The following is a 20,474-nucleotide window of genomic DNA, read 5'->3' on the forward strand; positions in this document are numbered from 1 at the left end:
CACCTATTGAATGGCTAAAATTAGAAAAGTCCAAGCACACCAAGTATTGGTGAGGCAGTGTAGGAACTGGAAGTCTTTTACACTGCTAGTGGGAAGGAAAATGGTACAGTCACTTCAGTCAACAGTTTGGCTGTTTCTTTATAAGTTGAAGATACATCTACCGTATGATCCAGCCTTTCTGCACCTGGATATTTATGCAAGAAAAATGAAAGCATATGTTCATACAAAGACTTGTACGTGGATCATCATAGCATGTTTATTTTTAATAGAATTGTAACAACCTCGAGCACCCATCAACAGGGGAATGAATAAACATACTGTGGGATTGCCAACGGACACATGAGGGAATGCTCGACATCATTAATCGTTAGAGAGATGCAAATCAAGGCTGCAATGAGGTATCATCTCGCACCGGTCAGAATGGCCATCATCAAAAAATCTAGAAACAATAAATGCTGGAGAGGGTGTGGAGAGGGGGGAACACTCTTGCACTGTTGGTGGGAATGTGGATTGATGCAGCCACTATGGAGAACAGTATGGAGGTTCCTTAAAAAACTAAAAATAGAACTACCATACGACCCAGCAATCCCACTACTGGGCATATACCCTGAGAAAACCATAATTCAGAAAGAGTCATGTACTAAAATATTCATTGCAGCTCTGTTTACAATGGCCAGGACATGGAGGCAACCTAGGTGTCCATCGTCGGATGAATGGATAGGGAGGATGTGGCGCATATGTGCAATGGAATATTACTCAGCCATAAAAAGAAATGAAATGGAGGTATTTGTAATGAGGTGGATGGAGTTAGAGTCTGTCATACAGAGTGAAGTAAGTCAGAAAGAGAAAAAGAAATACAGTATGCTAACACATATATATGGAATCTAAGGAAAAAAAAAAAAAAGGTCATGAAGAACCTAGTGGCAAGACAGGAATAAAGACACAGACCTACTAGAGAATGGACTTGAGGATATGGGGAGGGGGAGGGGTGAGATGTGACAGGGTGAGAGAGTGTCATGGACATATATACACTACCAAATGTAAAATAGATAGTGGGAAGCAGCCGCATAGCACAGGGAGATCAGCTCGGTGCTTTGTGACCACCTAGAGGGGTGGGATAGGGAGGGTGGGAGGGAGGGAGATGCAAGAGGGAAGAGATATGGGAACATATGTATATGTATAACTGATTCACTTTGTTATAAAGCAGAAACTAACACACCATTGTAAAGCAATTATACTTCAATAAAGATGTTAAAAAAAAAAAATACTGTGGTATACTCATACAGTGAAACACTACTCAGCAAAGCAAAGTGATAAACTATTGATACCCACAAAAATATGAGTTACTCTCAAAATAATTACATTGAGTGAAAGAAGCCAGATAAAAGAGTCCTCACTGTGTGAATCCATTTATATAAATTTCTAGAAAACTGCAAACACATCTCTAACGATAGAAAGCATATCAGTGGTCACTTGGGGATGTGGAGGGGTGGAATGTGAGGGGAAAAAAGGGGCTTTATGAATGAGGCATGAAAACACTTGCAAGTGATGGATATGTTCCTTTTCTTGATTGTGTTGGCAATTCCATGGGTATATGCATATTTCAGAACTTAAATTGTGTTCTTTAAGTATGTGCAGTGTACGGTGTGTCCGTTCTATTTAACAGAGCCATTACAAAAAGGCTAAGAACAGACGTTTGTCTCAACAAATAAATGTAGCAAAGAACAGAAAAGTCAAGTACAGTATGATCTCTGTCAGTTGAATTTTCCTATAGTTTATTTCCCTCAAAAAATATATCCCAGTTCTTAAAAGAGATGGGACTCTTAATAAAAGGTAAAAAAACCCGGAAAAGCCATCAGCAGGGTGAGCTCCAGCTACTTTTCAATTGTGAGACCCTAGGTGCACGGTGCAGACATGCTAGGATGTTTGTTCTTCCTGCCCAATATTTTAGAGAGGATATTAAACACCCCCGTTAAATGCCTGCAAGTGATGGCCAGAGTGGAGTTTGGAGAGTGATGGCTGTGATCTTTAACATGGTTGTGCCTTTGTAAAGAGTCTCACTCAGAATTTCCAGGGTAATTTTGGAGTCAACTTTTTTTTGTTTTTTGGATGATATATATGTCTAACTCACCTCAAGAATATATCCACGTAGACTTGAAGTTAGGGACCAGCTGGTGTAAATTTGTGTGGTTATCTCCTGACCTAACCTTTTAGCTTCTCTTTGTTCCTTGATTGTAGTTAAGCTTCATCTTGCCTCAGGGCCTTTGTATTTGCTGTTCCCATGTTTTGGAAATATTATTTCCAGAAAAATTGTCCATAAATGATTCCTTTCTATTTGGCACTCATCTCTTAAAGATATTTTTTCCTTGATTGTCCTACTAGCCTAACTTAGTCCCAATTTATCAGATTACCTTACTTCTTTCACAGAATAATAATAAAAGCAAATATTATCTTTGGTGTCGCTTTGTATTTAGATGAACTTCTTCCCAAAGAACTCAAGCCCCACAGTGACAGAGGTTGTTACCTTTCTTATCCCTTATTCTGTGTCTTAGAACTGTGTCTGGCATGTAGTAATCACTCGAGGCCTGTTGACTGTGTAAAGAATATGTGAGTAGATGAACAGATTTGGAGTTATTTGAGGTCGCTCTTAATGATGGCTGGTGTTGGTGATTAAATTAAAATTGTAGGTTTTAGAGTTGGAAGTGATCTTGCTGAGTCTCACAGCTATGGCAAAACTCTCCCTACTGTAGCATCCCTGACAGATGATCAAGTCTGAGCTTGAATAACTGTATATGAAAGACCCTACTCAGGGCAACCTCCAAGCTTTCTTCCAAGCAGGTCACAACCTTCCATGGGAGTTTGCTCCCTATTATTCAGCTGTAATTAGGAGAAAAGGGTTTGATTTACCCAGAATCATCTTCTCTCAGTCTCCTTGTTCTAGTTCCTAGAGAATAGACAGGACAAAGTTTCCTCTAAATTACATCCTTTGGGTTTGCATTCCTGCTTGTAACAAAATAAGCACCGTGCTATGGCAAAATTCCCCTTGATTGTCTGCCACTTGTTGCTACATTGCTTGTTAGTGTTTAGAAATAATTTGTGTTAATGTTCCACCTTATAATTGATGGAGTACAGAAATAAAAGAGATCTCGGGGTTATGTCAGAAGCAATCAGACAGATATTTTAACTTACCCTTTTAATGTATTTAATGCTGACACTGTGAGGAATTGAGCAGTATAGTCACCGCGTTATTGCCATTGCTGAAAAAATGTATTTATGGTGAAATTTATGGTAATTTTGAAAGCATTAGCTGATGGGGGAATTGTCAGCTACATCTTAGAGCTCTGAGCATTTCTCAAAAAGTTGTGATACGAAACACCTCTGCCTTTTCTTGTATTTCTGTTATGTTCAGCTACTTCACAAAAAGCATTCTTCATATTCCTGAAATAATGATGGGCTTAGTTGAGATTCTTTTGGGTCCTAAGGGAACAACATGTGTGCATAATAGTGTCGAGTTACACAGAGCCTGGATGTTTGGCTCCAGACTGAAAGCCCCATGGAGTCGTTTTTTCACATCTGTTCACCAATGTGTATGAATGGGAGAAAACCGAAGTTCTGGTTTGTTCGATCAAGGGGAGCCACACTCCTTTTACTTTTGTTGTGACAAACAAGTAAAAAGGTGTAAAATATCTGAAAAGAGCCTTTTAGGGTTTGGTAGAATGCTTAAGTGGGATGTAGAGAATATACAACAAAAAGAAAAGCAAGTGAGTACTGCTGGCAAACTTTTTCAAGGACAGCTAACAAAATAATAATAGTAGTAACAACAATAGTAAGATTGATTTTAAAAGACTTAAGAGTGGCATGGATTCCTAAGCACTCTACCTGTATTAACTCTACGCCACAGCTCTGTAAAATGGGTGAGGTTATTAAGCCCTTGTTTTTCAAAGAGGAAGTGAAACACAAAGAAGTAACACTCCTGAAGTCCCACCACTAATAAGCGGTGGAGCTGGGGAAAAAAGATCCAGGCAAATTAATTTCAGAGTTAGTGCTCTTAACCAGTAGGTTATGTCCCACAGGTAATATTTGCACATTTTGAAATCACTTTACAAATACTATTTTTACCCCTAAAGTACACAAGGAATACCCAGGGAAATTGGCATTATAATTATTTTTATATCTTTGCCAATAATCTGTTAACTTTTGGCAGTTCAGTATCCTTCCACAACTTCTTAAAAATTCAGCCTACAATCCAAAACAATAAGGGCTAGTGAAAATAAATGTCTTGTAAATCCAGTTCAAGAGAGCAACTTAAAACTAAGGCCCCCAAGGATGTAAAAGAGAAAGCAAAAGAAAAGAAGAGACAAGAAGCCCAAACCCTATGATTAAGCTCCACGTTGTTAGGTAAAGGGGCATTTAATTAATGCTTCTTTAATACCTTGTGCACAGAGGCATGGCTGTACAGAAGCCAAGGAGTCTCCCTTTCATCACTGATTCATGGTATGCTTCTGGCAGGGTCACTTCCTTCTTTGAGCCTCAAAGCTTTTCATCAAGACAGTGAGGGAATTGGAACAAGGTTAGCTCTCACAAGCCAGCTCTCATGTTCTCTCATGTTACCTGTGAGTCTAGGTAAGTGCCGAATGTCTTTAACATGACAGATTATATTTTTTCTTAACCATTTCTCTTCTCCTGATTTTTATGTAATTTCTAATACATAGTAGAATAGTAGAAAAGAAAAAATACCACACTGAAAAGTAACTGATACACTAACTTTCCATTCTCATTTCACTGCCAATTCAGCCAAAAGCCTTCTGTAGAATTCTGATGCAGACCATGAAAACACACTGTAAGTGTTCCAAAGTCTTTTCCATATTTGGTAGTCCTGTGATTTCCATTGGCAGAACTATCTTGGACTGTCATCTGAAAATCTATCAAAAAGAAATTAAGTAATAGGAATTCATATAAATGGTATTGGAGAAAGAAATCCTTGAACTTATCTTACTGTGTGAACCTTCATCCATGTGCAAAATCAACAAGAAAGGTTAAACTTTAAAGGCAACATATTCCCATGAATAGAAGGGAGAACATAACACAAATAATATACAATGCTAACATTATGTACATACACATATATACAAGTGGTCTTGAAATATATTCCCAGATATTAATTGGATTAAAGTTTGGGGCAATAAAGCATTTTTTCTCATAGAGAACATTATTCTTTAAGGCACATACAGACACACATATCTGCCCTGCTGGCCTCTCACAGTTTCAGCTGATTCCAGTCATGTCCCCAGTTCATTTCCCCATATATTTATTCTCGGATTAGTGATTTTTGAACAGGTGTTCATCTCTTTAGAAATACCTGTGCCATGACCGCAGAGTACTCAGATTTCTTTTTGGCATTTGGTGGCATATGATGGGGAAAGTGACGAGTTGTATGACAGGAGAGGTACAAGGTGAACCTTAGAGTAAGTAAGACTTTATGCATAGTTCTTAATCCCAAAAGGAAAAGAGAAGGATAGCAGCGAAAGTCATTGGAATAAAGGACCTCTCAGATGAATCAGCATTAGGATAATTCATTGGTTACCGACTGTCCAGTCGTTTTAGGTTATAAAGTATTCCTGAGTGACTGCATCACTTTATGAAAGGATCTACCTAACTATAGCTTTCTTTTGCTGGAGTTAGTTTATATGGCAATAATATGCTTAGAGAATGGCAATTGTGAATTCCTGTCTTCCCCAAATTGAAGACACTCGTTAAGGTACAAGTTTCCCCAAGACTGCAAATGATTTATCCGTACTATACTGACCGAGACTGTGTCTTACCATTGTTGTTTGTTAAAGGAGATAACAAGGCTAACTTTGAGTAGAGTAATAGCAAGATACTTAGAAAATACTTTCAGGTTAAGTTTTGTATACAAAGTTCAGTGTTTACCCACCAAAAGGAAATCAGCTCATTTAGTATTGCAGGAAATGCCTTCATACTTTTTCATTGCCCCTAAAGGAATTTAAAACACCTCTTGGATATATTCCCTCCTAGAATGCCATTTGTACACTTATTCCTAATAGGACCTGTTATTTTAAATGCAAACTCATATTAGAAAGCTCAGAATTGACACTCAGTATTTTTAGTGATCACATGGTTTAGGGTTCTCAGATTTGGGCTCAGACTTGCATTTCAAGCATTGCAATCTGGGCTTGTTAAATGATTTCCTTGCAACCAGGAAAAATTGTTTATCTGAATCTAAAGTCCAATTAAAGAAATGTGATAGTGGTGATAGTGGTTGATGAAGCAGACTAGCATAGCAGCTAGGGCAATTATGGACAAGTTACATTTAACCTCTCTGTGCCTCAGTGTCTTCCTCTGAAACTGAGTTTCTTCATCAATGGTGATAAATACAGGTACCCATCTGACAGAGTTATTGTAAGAAATGAAGGAGTTCACAAATTTCCTAAAGGCTTAATGTTTGGCTTGTCATTACTAAATGCTGGTAATTATTAGTAAAACAATATCCCTCTATTATTTATTATATCAAAATCATAATGATAAGGGCCTGTTATTTTAGTAGTTCTATTTTTTGGTCATATAGTTTAGACTAACTCATATTGTTTAAATGTGAAACCAAGAAGAAAAACAGTTTTGTTTTGTTTTTTTAACCTGGTCAAGGAACCCAAATCACCTAATTCAGAAATGTTTCTAACTTGGCATCTGCTTTGAATCTGTCCCAGCCAGAGAAAGTTTATTGTCTCAGAAAGTGACAGCCTTGTATTTGTGTAGCATAAAAAAGAAGATACATGCTAGATAAGATATAGACCCCTTATCATAGTCATGCCACATAGAGTGCAAAACTATTCCTGCTGAGTTCAAACATTGTGATCCAGAGCCTTCCATTGCCTATTTTCAGGAGCAGGAAAGCGTAAGAACCGTATGTGTTTGCCCTTAAGTTGGTCTACAACACAGATACTGTCAATCAGCCTCTGATAGTACCCTCCCCGTGGACAACCTTCTGTGCTCTTTTGAGCATGCTCAGATGGAGTCTACCATCAGTGTGGTGGGAGTTCACTTCGCTTCAAGTGTGTCCACGTTGAAGGGTGAAATGAACAAATACTAACCAAATTTGTGGCTGTCCAAACTAGGAAAATAGTTAAAGAATCAGGACATGAAGAATCAGGCAAATACTCATTTGGCGTCAACCCAATAAAAAAGCTTCTTGGTGAGAAAAAACTTGCCAAAGATGAAAGCCCAGAATAGTGCTACTTTAGCCTAACCACAGTGTCAAAGCAAATAACACACATACACACAAACGCAAAAGGAAACCCTCTTCACACTAATGCCCCAAAGTCCTTTATGGGTCTTCAAATTGAGCAGATTAGGTAGGTTGATGGTTGTCCTTTATGGACTGGGTCCACCTAACAAGACTGCTTACTAACAGAATATCTCTGTTTTGTCATTTAATAGACATCCCAAACTTAATATACCTTGCAATCAAATACACACATAGTCACTCATGCTTTTCCTGTAGACTTTCCGAAACAGAAAAGGGCAGCTCCATTCTTCCTGGTGCTCAGTTACAAAATGTGATTCATCTTTGACTTTTTCCTTTCTCTCTCCTTTCACATCCAATACAGAAGCAAAATGTGTTGGCCCTGTCTTTGAGATAGAACCAGAATTTGACAGTTTCTCGATTTTTCCACTATTACCACTCAGGATTAAGATTTTGTTGTCTGTCATCTTAATTATTATCCCTCTGAAATGTGTCCTTAACACAGTGGCCGGAGAACCCTTTGAGAATCTAAGTCTGAAGAACTATGTGACTTCAGTGTCTTCCCCTTCATCATAGTTGAAGCTGAAGTTCTTAAAATTCTGGAAAGTTGCTACATGATTACCCTCCACATTATATATTTGATCTCATCTCCTCTGCCTCTACTACTTGCTCACTCTTTTCCAAACACCTTATACTCTTTAGTCCTTGATGTTCAACAAGTATAGTAGGCAGACATTTTCCCTTGCTGTTCCCTTTACCTGAATTGCTGTTCTCTTTACTATCTACAGTACTCATCCACTCACATTTTTAGGTCTTTTCTCAAATATCACCGTCTCCATTATGAGGCCTTGCTTGGATTCCCTGTAATAACCTGCAGCCCCACTAATACATGCTACCTCCTTAGAAGCCTCCCTTCTGCTGTAGAATCTGTTGAATGAATGAATGGAGTGAGCTATGTCTAATTTCCAAAAAAATAAACATCAGCCGTAAACACTTGTTGAGAGACGGGTTCAGGGTATAAAGAATAAAAGAAGTGTAAATTCAGGCCTTACCATTCCCCATCCATTCCCTCAGGGTTCTGCTATGGTGTATCTTTGAATAAAAAGCGCAATTTGATAAGACTAATTAATAGCTTAAATTCGTTAGACTCCCAAACCTTTTATAGTAGAAATGTGATAAAAATTGTGTCAGAGATTCTCAACAAAATGTTAGCAAATTGAAGCCACAAAAGTATAAAAACAATTATATACCATGACCAAACGGGATTTGTGTCAGGTAAGTAAGGCTGGTTCAACATTTGAAAATTAATTAATATAATCCATCCAAGACAAAAAAAGGAAAAAAAAACACGTATAAATACATGCGGAAGAAGCATTTGACAAAATCCAGTGTGTACTCATGAGAAAAACTCTCAAGTTAACTAGGAATAGAGAGGGACTTTCTTAACTTGATAAATACGATCTACAAAAAAACCAATAGCTAACATCATACTTACTGGAGAGAAACTCAATGCTTTCCCACTAAGATTAAGCACAAGGCAAAGATGTCCTCCTTTATTATAACTTTTCAGTATTGTGCTGCAAGTCCTTGCTAATGTAATAAGGCAAGAAAAGGAAATAAACGGTGTACAGATTGAGAAGGAAGACATAAAGCTGTCTTTGTTCACAGGTGACATGATCATCTATGTAGAAAATCTTAAAGAGTTGACACAAAACTCCTGTAACTAGTAAGTGATTATAGCAAGGTTGCAGGATCCAAGGTTAATATACAAAAGGCAATTGCTTTCCTATATACCAATAATGAGCAAGTGGAATAGGTTTAAAAAAACCCCACACTATTTACAATAGCACTGCCAAAAATGTAATACTTCAGTATAAATCTAATAAAATAAGTACAACCTCTATAGGAGGAAAACTACAAAACCGTGATGAATGAAGTCAAAGAATAACTAAATAAATGGAGAGATATTGCATGTTCATGAATAGGAAGACTCAGTATTATCAAAATGTCAGTTCTTTCCGACTTAATCTATAGAAATTCAGTGCGATCCCAATCAAAATCTCAGCAAGTTATTTTATGGATATTGGCAAACTGATTCTAAAGTCCATATGAAGAGGCAAGAGACCCAGAATAGCTATCACCTCATTGAAGAAGGACAAAGTTGAAGGGATGACACTACCCAGCTTGAGGACTTATTATGAAGGTGCAGTAATCAAGACAGGGTGGTATTGGTGAAAGAACAAATAGATCAATGGAACAGAATAAAGAGCCCCAAAATAGACCCACATAAATACAGTCACCTGATCTTTGGCAAAAGAACAAAGGCAATACAATGGAGCAAAGATAGTCTTTTCATCAAATAGTGCTGAAACAACTGGATGTCCATAGTAAAAAAAAAAAAAAAAAAAAAATCTAGACACAGACTTTATATCCTTCACAAAAATTAACTCAATATGAACCACAGACCTAAATGTAAAACACAAAACTGTAAAACTCCCAGAAGATAACATAGGAGAAAACCTAGATGACCTTGGGTATGGCAATGACCTTTAAAATATAACACCAAAGGCACAATCTATGAAAGAAAGAATTGATAAGCTAGACTTCATTAAAATAGAAAATTTCTGCTCTGTGAAAATCACTATCAAGATAATGAAAAGACAAGCCACAGAGTCGGAGAAAACATTTGTAAAAGACAGATCTTGGGCTTCCCTGGTGGCGCAGTGGTTGAGAGTCTGCCTGCCGATGCAGGGGACACGGGTTCGAGCCCTGGTCTGGGAGGATCCCACATGCCGCGCGGAGCAACTGGGCCCGTGAGCCACAACTACTGAGCCTGCGCGTCTGGAGCCGTGCTCCGCAACGAGAGGCTGCGAGAGTGAGAGGCCCGCGCACCGCGATGAAGAGTGGCCCCTGCTCGCCGCAACTGGAGAAAGCCCTCGCACAGAAACGAAGACCCAACACAGCCAAAAATAAGTAAATAAATAAATAAATTTATTTAAAAAAAAGACGCATCTTGTTAGGATAAAGTGGCAACTTGCAAGCTTCTTACATGTGCAACTGGTGTAATTTATTTTGGTGTGTAGTGTGAGGTACAGACTTTAGTTTTCAATGGGTGTGTAGTTTTCTAGGCATCAATTTTAAAGATTATAACTTGACTTTATCACAATCAAACTTCCCAGACATACTTAGAACTATTTGTGGATATTCTTTTCTGTTTAATTTGTATATGTGTTCATTCATGTAGTAATGCTACAATGTTTGAATTGTAGTGGCTTTATACTTAAGTTATATAGCTGCCTGCTAATTAACAGATACTCAACTTCTAATAAAATTTATGACTTCTACCTGAATGCCTCCAGATTATGTTCTTCATTCAGACTCTTCACTATTCACTCAATATAAATTCAGAGCTGATATACATTAAAAACTGAACTAAGGTGGCTAACATTTTTTAGTTTTCATCTATATTCCTAGATTTAAAATATGAGAAAGTAATAGAATGCAACATTTTAAAAAACCTCTAATGACTCACATTTTGTATCTCTAATTAAAACAGAATACTCTGTGGAATATCTTTGCATCATTTACCCGGTTTCATTAATTCTGGCTGCTGAAGTTAATTTAAATTCACTCTGGTAAAATGAGAGCTCAGTATAAGCTTTTAGCATACTCAGAGAGACTTACAAATAGTCATCTGCTAGGTGGTAAACAGTAAACAGTCTTGTTTATTGCAAATAATCTTAGCCAATAAATGTTATTTATGCTCCATTTAAGAATAAAGATGTTAATCTGAGATCACAAAACGATCTTTTTGTTAAAGCTAAGAGCAATTCTGCTTTGATTAGTTGCAAATGCAAATATTACCCAACTTCCTTCTCCTTCTTTGATAGTTGTTTAGAAATAAAACTAAACATAAGAATGTAAGCCAAACCCACTACAAATGAAACTGCACTACAGGCCCAGTATCTTCAGTGATTTCTAGATGATTTCTATGCTCAAACCTTCATTCTGTCCTCTCTTCCTAAACAGAATTGGGTTTTTTTTGTTTTGTTTTTTGGTTTTGAGTAACTTTTATTACACAAGGGATTCATATTCTTTATAGAGAAATCAAGTAATCAAATAATCCAAAAATAGATTAAAAAGCAGCCATAATTCCACCTCTCAGATATATTATCACTGTATCTATTTTATAGTATAGCTTTCATATATATATTTTTAACATCTTCATTGGAGTTTAATTGCTTTACAATGTTGTGTTAGTCTCTGCTGTATAACAGTGCATCAGCTATACGTATATATATATCCCCATATCCCCTCCTCTTTGCGTCTCCCTCCCACCCTCCCTATCCCACCCCTCTAGGTAGTCACAAAGCCCCGAGCTGATCTCCCTGAGCTATTTGGCTGCTTCCCACTAGCTATCTATTTTACATTTGGTAGTGTATATATGTCCATGCCACTCTCTCACTTCATCCCAGCTTCCCCTTCTCTCTCCCCATGTCCCTAAACAGAATTTTAAGAAGATAGCCAAGATAAAATGAGAAACTGATTTAGACTTAGGTCCCAAATTTACAGCTTCAATGATTTAGGAAAATTTCTTGACAGCTATACTGAGCCTCAGTTTTCACATTTGTAAAAGGGTGAGGATTACAAAAACTGATACTTCTGGAAATGCCTGTCATTCTGATTGGATATTTTTTAAATGTTAACTGAAATTTAAATGTATAAATTATAAAAAGAAGATGACAAAAAGGCCTATTATCATTTTATTACCCAGATAAACCCTGGTGGTCCACTGATAGGAGAAGGGGCTTCTCTAAGTAGTTTTCTTCATCCTGATTTCTGGACATTCCCTTCTTTAATCTGCTTTTGGAGGCAGCAGGTGACATTTTGGCAAGTTTTATTCAATTTCTTTATGCCTTGCTTTTAGGAAAGAAGAATAGTAGCTGTGCTGAGCTCTGCCAGGTCAGATAGAATTTTGGAGTATTCTTTATCTCTCTTGTAGACAGCCACTGTCATTTGGTAAGCCATAAGCCTTTCTTTGCTTTGACTGTGGTTAGTGTGTTTGCTGGATTTCTAAAATATATTTTTAGTGTTTACTTGTTTAGATTGAAAAGATTGGGCTATATTTTTTAAAGTTTATCCCTTCATTTTGGAAGACCTTTTAAGTTGTGATATTGCATGCAAGAGAGCTAACGGAATTCTGGACTCCATATTTTCATTTTTACCTTTTTTTTTTTTTCCCCCAGACTTTGAACCAACAATGGCTAAGAATGAAAGGAACTCAGACCCAAATATTTTTTTCCCTTGTAAAGCACAGAGAATATGGGAAAAAATGAAATTGGGAAATTGTTTTGCTCTCTTCCTCCTCCTTTTTGGTCAGTTACCTTAGTCGTCCACCTCACTTTGTATTTCTAGCCTGGCTTCAGAAAGACCTGAATTTGATGAACTACACACCGTTGGAGTAGTAGATTGCTAGAAGGAACCAAGATCCAGACAACCTTAAATGGCGGCTTCATGGAATTATATTCAAGAAGGATGGTCCAGCCAATTTCCTCACTTCCATTGTGAAAGGAGTTCCCTATTCCTAAGAAAATGGACCTATGTCCGACTGACACAGAAGATGGAGATTTATCCCAGTGCATTTATATATGTATATATATTAAAATTATGTATATTTATATATATATAATGCCTAATGGAAATATCTCAGATGGTGTATTTTGTGTTTTTTCTTTAATTTTACTTATAAAATTGTGACCATTTTTTAACTCAAAAGAGGAGAACCTTAAAAATTAATTAAAAAGACATTCTCAGTAGTCTAAGGTTCAGAGTGACTTGGCAGAGAAAATTGCTGAATGGTTAGATAACAGTGCTGGTATGCTTGGCTATTGTAACACTTTACATTTGAGTTTCTCTTCCTTGAAATTACAAGAACTATATGACTCAAGAGAAAGATTGATAATTAGGAATATTCTGCTTGCTTTTTATATAGCCGATTGAAGAACATTTTGATTAATTATTTGGAGGTCATAGGAAGGAACCTTCATGATGTAACTTTTGAACAAGTAGTGTTGCAACACAAAGCTATGACTTCAAATTAAAAAGGAAATTTTAAATGACCTATTTCTTTTGGCATCTCAATCCATATATCTGTCAGTAAAATGAGTCACTTTTCAGTCAAATGGGTGGTCAGCAATATAATTTTTTATTGGGAAGCTGAAAGACACCATTGCCAAACAGAGCATCTGCAGTGTTAACATCTATATTTGAGCATCTTTCATTTTCCCAAGGGGTGCGGATGAGAAGAAGGAAGGCAGAGAAATGCACTTGAATAAAGCTTTTCAAGATGGATAGAACAGAGAGCATTCCCAGAGGCAGGTCAAGTTCAACCCAAGAACAACTCAGTGCTTTCACAACTAGTTAACTCAGCTCTCAAATCAGTAACTCAGCTCTCAAGTCAGTGCTGAAATCAAGCAGAAGGTTGTTAATATTGATATGGTTAACATACATCAAATAGGATTACTGAATTTTCTGAATCCAAAAGTTCTCCACAGTGTTGACATTTCCTTACTGAACTCCCAGGATTGTTTGGTTTCAAAGGCTGTTGGGCTCAAGATGCATTTTGTTTTAAATAATCCTTCATAAAAAGTTCAGCTTTCAGTCTAATATGATTGAAACCCAGCTTGAGTGTGTTTTATAATGCACTGAACTGGAAAGACTATGGGCATTGAATTATTCAAAACATGGTAGGCGAAGGAGTGATATGTGGGGAGGAGGTGATCAAAGAAATCAGTGAGACTTGATATGTCTTGTTATCTCATTTTATTTACCTTTTAGAACTCTTCCAAATATCAGAGGAAAGAAATCAATATCAATTTTCACCTGTCACGTTCCACACTTCAATTATTAATGAATGTCAAATTTGACCACAGTTTTCTGTACCCCCTGCTCTGCAATAATATTTCTGAGCCTTTATTAAAAATGTAAAATTGTCATTGGATTTCCAAATATGATTCTGCAGTGGCTAATTCAGCTTGTTTTATTAATAAGCAAGTTCTGATGAGTAATACTAATTTAATACGCCTGCATGTAAGGTTAAAGTGTAAATTATTCCTGCCGAAGGTGATGAGATATGACTGCGATGTGGTGGTAGGGCACTCACCTTCCTGAACGAACCCTGCGAGCACACAGCTCTTGGGAGAAACCAGTACTTCATATAGTAGCAAATCTGATATTATTTTGCATGTCTCCTGTAGCAGTGGAATGCACACACACACACACACACACAAACATGATCATGGGTGAAAAAACACACATGCGCACCTTAGATGCTTGCATTAATTTCTGAATATAGTTCTCTGGAAAGAAAAAGCTTTACTGATGATTTGTATTTTTATAGTTTATTATTTTATCCATACTAAAACACTTCATGAAATCACTTACTGTTTTGTTGTCCATGGAATCCTTTCAATTTTGAGATGCTAAATAGAAATCGAAATAATGATTATAGTCCTTGGCCATGAAAGACTTAAGTTACAGAGAGCCCGGTGACTGGAGGTCAGAGCTGCCACGGAATTATTCCCTGCTCCAGAGACCATTAGAATATCACTGTGTACTCACTTAAGGATAGAATGCTGCTATTGAGAAACTAGCTCTCTTTTATTTATGCTAAAAGGAGAGAACAGTAGGAGACCTTGGCTGTGTGAGTGTATGAGACTTTCTCTGTTTTGTACAATAAGCCAAAAACTATACATGAAATAGCCTCGGGCCTTTTGTCTTTTGTACCCAGCTCTTTCCTGTATTGCTCCTGATCAATTACACTTAAATCAACAAGAGTTGCTTGAACATTTTGACAGTTATGTTCCCCATACCCTGAAGCATTTTTAAAGGGTTACTGAGATAAAGCTATTTCAAAAAATACTCCCTCCAAATTTTTTCAGGGTGGCATCAATGAAAGTAACTTAGAGGAAAAAAACTCCACCTTGAGTTCCTGGCCTACCACGCTAAGGCCAGGCAAGCATAAACCTTCATAGCAAAACCTAAGTTTGCTCCCAGTTGAGAATTTGGTTTCCATGGTCTTATATAAAAAGTATATGGAGACTTTAATTCCCTAGAAGCCCTTTCCAAAGAGTAAATACAGTTCATCATTCGTAAGAGATGATGAAAATTACAATTTTGTTGAATAAGTGGAATATATATTTATATATATATATATTTTATATATATATATATAATATATATAAAAAAATATATATAAAAATATATATATATTTTTTTTTTAAAAATATATATATATTTTTTTTTTTTAAAAATATTTTTTTTTAAAAAAATATATATATATTTTTTTAATATATATATAAAATATATAAAGTTACTATTCAGAGTCCTAAAACATGGATTTTTCTTACTTACCAAGAATGAACAGTAACTTGATCTCTAAACACAATAAAGCACCTGGTCATAGCAGAATCATAACAAATATTTGATATCAGAATGAATTCACTGTTCAGGTGTAAAGAGGGAATACCTTCAGTTTTCCTCTTTCTTGTACCCCATTATTGCATCCTGGACAGGGGATTTTCTTGATTTTAATCTAAAGGAGAAATGTCACTTTTGTTAAGATGGAAATTGACAACCTCAGTAGGCAGAGGCACTGTTTTTATTTGGCTGAATTCATGTTTCTAGTGATAATTCAAGGTGTAATAGGGTTTTCTCTGCCACTCCAAAATCTGAAAATGATAAGCATCTCACCAGAGTTTCAGGACGGCCCATTACCTATTCTGTGGAAAGGATATTCAAAGTACCATGCTTCATCAGTGTCTTCTTTGACTTATTCATCAATGGACAACTACTGAGTTAAGACAGTTCTTATCCTTGCTTCAAAAAAATAAAAACAAAATAAACCCACAAACACAAAAAAACTGTTAACGATGAAAACTTATTATGCCAGGCCTTAGTATGGCCTGACTTGGAAATTTAGTTTCAGAGGCTTTTGTGAATATACCAAGGAAAGAGGACCTAGGTGTATCTTATTCCCACAGGCCGCCAATAAATATTTGCGTAATGGAGAAAAAATTAATATATAGTATAGGAGAGAACCTGACAGATGCTTAACATTATTGAGTGATAGCAATGCCCAAACTCATCTGTGATCAAACACTATGAAAGTATCCTCCTAAGGATAAACTGATTACAAATAAGAAGTGAAAATTCAATTATGGAGATACTTTCAGTTCCAGCTCCGATATGAAAAAGCTTGGAAGTTGTCACTGTATCTTGTCCTTACAAGATAGTGCTGTACAAAATGAAAATCAATGACTTTTCTCAGACATGATTAATAAAACATGTAACTGTGAAAGAATTTTAAAACTGTAATTATGTATGTGTATATATGTGTCTCTGAAAAATCTGTGTCAAAGAAAACTGAGCCTATCAGTATAAACTCATTTAACTTCTATCTCTTCTTACCTTTATTTCCTCCCAAACTTACCAGTATCCATCCAACTCGAAGGATACAAGTGATTTTTATATACTGTGCAAGGTTTTTTTCTTATTCATATGTCCATGTTTCCCCAGTTCTCTAAATTATTATCTACATCTTCAGGATCTCCTTTATTGGTTCCTTCATTTCAACATATAAGATATAAGTCCTTCTCATTCTAAAAAATTCTTTTTTGCTAATTATTTTCTCTTTTCATCCAAGCTCCTTCAGAGTAGCCTATTCCCACTGTCTTCACTAGCCCCACCTGGCCCCCACAGGCAGCCCTACACCCTCAATTTATTGCAATCTGGCTTTCTTGTCCACCACTTCACTGAACTGCTCTAAGGTCACTGGGGACCTAACTGCCCAAATCCAATGGACACTTACATTCTCTGAAGGATGACACTGTCATCTACTTCCTCCTTCTTGAAACTCTATCACCTCTCTCCTTCCCAGAATTCTTTCTCTGCTTATTACTTAAACGTTGTCAGTACTCACAATTCTCTGAAGTCTCATCCATTTTCATGATTTTAATGACTGCTAAGTGCTGATGACATTCAAATTTTTATCTTTCCATGTCTTCACATGCAGGTCCAGTTATCTACCAGTTTGTCTCCTGAATTCTACAGGTGCTTTAAAATTCTACATGTCCAGAACTAAAGTCTTTTCCCCAATTCAGTTCTTTATCCCCTATTTCCGAACTCTGATACCACCACCCAACCTTAGTCGCACAGATGGGGGTTCACCCTCCGCCTCCTACTTCTTCCTTACTTCCCAAGATCAAGTCTTGCTTGTAATTTCCTAAATACAATTAGAACTTATTTCCTCCCTTCATCTATACCTTATTTCAGACCCCTTTCTTCTTGCTATTACCTGGTCTAGAAGTTACCAAATTGCTGTTTGCTGGAACCAGTTGTTAGACACTTCTATTAAAAAAGGACTCTAGAGTCAAATAGCTTTGAGGATGGCTGTGTACCATACGCCTGCTGTGACAATCCAGAATGAACATTAGCCTACAACAGCCCCGAGAAGCTGTGCAGTAAAGAAACCTGATTACCTTTACTTAAGCCAGGTTCTCCCTTCTGCCGGCCTATAAACCTTTCAGTAGGGACAGGAGAGGAGGTGGCAGCGTGAAAGTCCCACTCGAAAATAAAAAACACTGCTCCTCAGAAGAGTGGGGCATAATTGTCTCCAGGCTTCTTCAGATTCCTCATCCATACTGACGTCAGTGGTCTAAAATGCCACCTGAACTTGTCCTTTCCATTCTTAGCTATTTTTTGAGGAAACCAGCTCCACGCACATGGATGGCTAAGACCCGCTCTCCTCCTCCTCGCTGCCTCCTTTAGGGGCGCTTGCCACTGCCTGGTGACACTGCACTGATGCTCCAGAGCCTGTGCCTGTGGCTCCATAACACACCCCTTGCACACTCACGGCTCTGGACTTCCGCTGTCCTCTCTGCCTTAAGTGTCCTTGCCCTTCACCGGCTGACTCACCAGTTTTTCACAAGTCCTTTAAGACTTAGCTTAGGGACTGCCTCTTTCGATGACTTTTCTTTGCCTCACAGCTCCCCCTCTTCTTCCACAAACACTGACGAAACGCCCTGAATGTGCCCGTCACAGCATGTCACGTGCAGGATGAGACATCTGCTGTGTGTCTTCCCCTCTCACTCCACTGCTAAAGGGCCAACGCTACATCTTGCTCATTGTTTCGCTCCTCTGACACTCAATCCATGACTAATGAACTAACTAGTACTGTAGTAGCCCTCTTAGTAACAATCAGGCAGGAACTTCTAGAAGAAATCTGACACTCCAGCTCTTCTCTGATCTCACCTTTCAGTCTGAATGAACTGAAGACTTATCTGTACATGTTTTACCAGGGAGACATAATTTAATCCAGAGATGTGTCATCACATACTCTTACATACTCTGCCGTTTAAAAATTCAGCTCAGATGGGGGAAGGAGACAGGTGTGCTTTCTGATAGCCCCACTCTTTTGCACCTCTAGTGCTCACTGGCTTCTCTCTCGGTGCCTTCCTTAAATCCTTCCTCTCTTAACAAGGAAACAGGATAACAAAGTAATTAAGAGCCTGGGTTCTGCCTATCTGTGAAACAGAAACATAACCAAGGACATAGAGAATAGACTGGTGGTTGCCAAGGGGGAGGGGGTGGGAGAGGGTTGGATTGGGAGTTTGGGATTAGCAGATGCAAACTGGTGTATATACAGGATGGATAAACAAAAAGGTCCTACATGGGACTTCCCTGGTGGCGCAGTGGTTAAGAATACGCCTGCCAATGCAGGGGACGCGGGTTCCAGCCCTGGTCCGGGAAGATCCCACATGCCAGAGAGCAACTAAGCCTGATGCCACAACTACTGAAGTCCATGCACCTAGAGCCCGTGCTCTGCAACACGAGAAGCCACCACATTGAGAAGCCTGTGCACCGCAACTAGAGAAAGACCGTGTGCAGCAACGAAGGCCCAACGCAGCCAAAAATAAAAAAATAAATAAATACATTTATTTTTAAAAAAGTGGATGTATTTAAAAAAAACCAAAAAGGTCCTACTGTAGAGCACAGGGAACTATATTCTATATTCTGTGATAAACCGTAATGGAAAAGAATATGAAAAAGAATGTATATAAATGTATAACTGAGTCACTTTCCTGTACAGCAGTAATTAACACACACTGTAATTCAACTATACGTCAATAAAAAATAAAATTTAAAAAAATTGCCATAAAAATCATCACATAAGGGGGACTTCCCTGGTGGTCCAGTGGTTAAGACTTCGCCTTCCAATGGAGGGGGTGAGGGTTTGATCCCTGGTCGGGGAGCTAAGATCCCACATGCCTTGCGGCCATAAACCAAAATATAAAACAGAAGCAATACTGTAACAAATGCAATAAACACTTTAAAAATGGTCGACATCAAAAAAAATCTTTAAAGAAAAAAATCACATAAATCAGAAACAAATGAAACATAATAAAGTCTGTACATTTTAAAAAAAAAGAGCATGGGTTCGGGTCAAATCGCAGCTTACCACTTACTTATAGCTGTGTAATTCTTGGCAACTCACATAATGTCTCCTCAGACTCCTCATCTATAAAATGGGGATGGTAAATGTACAATAGATAGCTAGTGGGAAGCAGCCGCATAGCACAGGGAGATCAGCTCCGTGCTTTGTGACCACCTAGAGGGGTGGGATGGGGAGGGTGGGAGGGAGGGAGATGCAAGAGGGAAGAGATATGGGAACATATGTATATGTATAACTGATTCACTTTGTTATAAAGCAGAAACTAACACACCATTGTAAAACAATTATACTTCAATAAAGATGTTTAAAAAAAAAAAATGGGGATGGTAATAGTTCCCAACCTCATAGCGTTGCTGTAATCCATAAACATGGTTAAGTGCCTTGGTAAATGTTTGAGGCTCTCTGGTTATTGTGAATTAAAATACGTCAATGGCTTCTGGCCATGTAATTTATAATAGTTTGACATTTAACCAAATGGTAAAACTATTCCATTTATTATTCCCATCTCATTTTACCCCTTACCCTGTTTTGTTGTTTACGTTTTGTCCCACCACAGAGGCTAGTTCCAGGAGAGTAAAGGCTTTATTTTGTTCACTGAAAGCAATAGCACCCAGAAAAGTACTGTACATATGAAGACCTCAGTAAACACTAGCTGAATGAATGGTGCAAAGTGTCACAAGGAAAAATACACCAAAACTTTCA

The sequence above is a fragment of the Eubalaena glacialis genome, chromosome 3, assembly GCF_028564815.1.
Source record: "Eubalaena glacialis isolate mEubGla1 chromosome 3, mEubGla1.1.hap2.+ XY, whole genome shotgun sequence".
Taxonomy (NCBI): Eukaryota; Metazoa; Chordata; class Mammalia; order Artiodactyla; family Balaenidae; genus Eubalaena; species Eubalaena glacialis.